The following is a 3,527-nucleotide window of genomic DNA, read 5'->3' as shown; positions in this document are numbered from 1 at the left end:
AAAAAAAAAAAAAAAAAAAAAAAAGAAAAAGTTGGTACTTCAAAAAGGTCAGTAATATTTAAAAACATTTAGTCAGAGAGATGAAGGAAAAACGAGCGAAGAATTAAATTACTAAAATCAGAAATGAAAGTAGAGACATTACTACAAATCTACAGAAATAAAGAAGATTATAAGAGGGTACTATGAGCAATCACGTGCCAACAAATTAGATAACCTAGATGAAACAAACAAATTCCTAGAAACACAAAAGTTACCTAGACTAAATCACACACAAAAAAATAGAAAATGTGAATAGACCTATAACTAGTAAGGAGATTGAATTAGCAATCAAAAATCTCCCAAAAAGAAAGGTCCTAGGTGTGATAGCTTCACCAGTGAATTATACCAACATTTAAAGAAGAGCTATTACCAATTCTTGTCAAACTTTTGCAAAAATATTGAAGAGGAGGGAGCACTCCTCATTTCATTCTATGAGGCCAGAATTACCCTGATCCCAAAGTGAGATAAAGACTTAAGAAGAAAAGAAAACTACAGCCCAATATTCCTTATAAACATTGATGCAAAAATCCTCAACAAAATACTAGCAAACTGAATTCAGCAGCATATTAAATGCTTATACACCATGACCAAGTGGGATTTATTCCTGGAACGCAAGGATGGTTCAATAATACACCACATTAACAGAATGAAGGGGAAAGTAACACATAATAATCTCACCTGACACAGAAAAAGCATTTGACAAAATTCAACACCCTTTCATGATAAAACACTCAACAAACTCGAAATAGAAGGAAACTACCTCATCATAATAAAAGTCACATATGAAAAATTCACAGCAAACATCATATTCAACGGTGAAAGAATGAAAACTTTCCATCTAAGATCAGGAACAAGGCAAGGAACAAGAATTTCACCACTTCTACTCAGCATAGTGCTGGAGGTCCTAGCTGGAGAAATTAGGCTAGAAAAAAGAAATAAAAGGCATCAAAATTGGAAAGGTAAAAGGAAAATTGTCTCTGTTCATGTATGATATGATCTTACATATAGGAAATCATAAGATCACACACACACACACACACACACAAACTGTTAGAACTAATAAACAAATTTAGCAAAGTAGCAGGATTCAAAGTCAACACATAAAAATCAGTTGCATTTCTATACACTAACAATGAACTATCTGAAAAGGAAATTAAGAAAACAATTCCACTTATAATAGTGACAAAGTGAATAAAATACTTAGGGATTAACTTAATTAACCAAGGAGGTGAAAGACTTGTACAGTGAAAACTACAAAATACTGATGAAAAAAGCAAAGAAGATGTAAATATTGGAACTCATTCTGAGTTCACGGGCTGGAAGACTTCACAGTGTTACCATGTCAATACTACCAAAAGCGATCTACAGATTTAACGCAACCCCTATCAAAATCCCAATTAAATTTTTTGCAAAAATAGAAAAACCCATCCTAAAATTCATATGGATTTTCAAGAGACCCCAAATAGCTAAAAACAATCTTGAAAAAGAAGAGCAAAGCTGGAGGACTCACACTTCTGAATTCAAATCTTACTACAAAGTTACAGTAATTGAAACAGTGTGGTACTGGCATAAAGACAGACATATAGATAATGGAATGGAATAGAGAATCCAAAAATAAACACTTGCATATAAAATCAATGATTTTTGACAAAAGTGCAAAAACCATTCAAAGGCTCTTCAACAAATGATGCTAGGAAAGCTGTATATCCACATGCAAAAGAACAAAATTGGATTCTTCCCTAATACCATATACAAAAAGTCACTCAAAATGAATCCATGACCTTAATGTCAGACCCGAAACTCTTAGAAGAAATTGAGACAAAACTTCATGACATTGGACTTGGCAATGATTTCTTGGATGTGACACCAAAGGCACAGGTCATAAAAGAAAAAGTGGATAAATGGGACTTCATGAAAATTTTTAAATTTTGTGGATCAAAAGACACTATCAACAGAGTATAATGGCAACCCACAGAATGGAAGAAAATATTTGCAAATCATGTATCTGATAAAGTGTTAATATCCAGAACATATAAAGAATTCCTAAAAATCAAACAAACCAAAAAAAAACAAACTACCCTATTCAAAAATGGACAAAGGACTTGAATAGACATTTCTCCAGAGAAGATGAATAAATAGCCAAGAAGCACATGAAATGATGCTCAGCATCACTAATCATTAGAGAAATGCAGATCAAAGCTACAATGAGACACCACCTCACCACACACCTCACATTAGGATGGCTAGTATATAATTTTAAAAACATTTCTAATACAGAAAACAGCAAGTATTGACAAGGATGTGGAGAAACTGAAACTGTGCACTGTTGGTGGGAATGTAAAATGGTACAGCTGCTGTAGAGAACAATATGGTGGTTCCCCAAAAAGTTAAAAGTAGAATTACCATTTGATTCAGCAATTCCACTTCCAGGTGAATACCCAATAGAAATGAAAGCAAGGTCTCAAAGAGATATTTGCATACCTCTGTTCATAGCAGCAGTATACATAATAGCTAAAATGTGGAAGCAACCCAAGTGTTCACTGATGGATGAATGCATAAGCAAAGTGTGTTATATACATATAATGGAATATTATTAGCCTTAAAAAGGAAGGCCATTCTGACACATGCTACAACGTGGATGACCTTTGGGCACATGATGCTAAGTGAAATAAGCTAGTCATAAAAAAACCAAAAACTGTATGATTCCACTTTGTTGAGGTACTTAAAACAGTCAAAGTCATAGAGACAAAAAGTGGAATGGTGGTTGTGAGGGGATGGGGAAGAGGGAACTTGAAGCTATGGTTTAACAGGTACAGAGTTTCTGGTTTACAAGTTGTAAATGGATCTGAAGGTAGGTGATGGTGATGGTTGTACAATACTATGTATTTAATAACACTGAATTGTACAGTTAAAAATGTTAAGATGGTACATTTCATGTTATGTGTGTTTTACCACAATTAAAAAATTGAAGAAAACATTCTTTATATACAAATATGGAAAGATCTACAAGATTGATTGTTAAGGGAAAAAACAATGTGCTGACAATTATTATAGTATACCAACTTTTGTGTAAAAAATAAAAAAGAAGGAAATAACATACTGCGATCTAATTTCATGTATATGCATAAAGAAACTCTAAAAAAATAGCGAAGGAGTTAACAGGGGTTACATATTGGCATTGAGCAACTTTGCAATGGGGAACAGGAATCCACGCGAGATTATCCCTAGATACTTGTTTGTATATTTTTCTATTTTTGAACCATGGAAATGTATCACCAATTCAAAAATTAAATTAACAAAACTTTAAATCTTATAAGCTATGTTTCTTTTTTTGAAAATAGTATACCTATGCTATAACTGAATTTTGGAACATATGACATCAATGATGATGAAAGGGAAGTAGGTAGAGGGAAAATAAAGGACTTTAAAGAACTGATGATTGCATTAACCATCATTTTTAAAATTAACTTTATAGAGGAGTACATTAA

Source organism: Lipotes vexillifer, unplaced genomic scaffold (assembly GCF_000442215.2).
Source record: "Lipotes vexillifer unplaced genomic scaffold, Lipotes_vexillifer_v1.1 scaffold634, whole genome shotgun sequence".
Taxonomy (NCBI): Eukaryota; Metazoa; Chordata; class Mammalia; order Artiodactyla; family Lipotidae; genus Lipotes; species Lipotes vexillifer.
The sequence above is the reverse complement of the archived record's forward strand: the minus strand, read 5'-3'. Positions refer to the sequence as shown.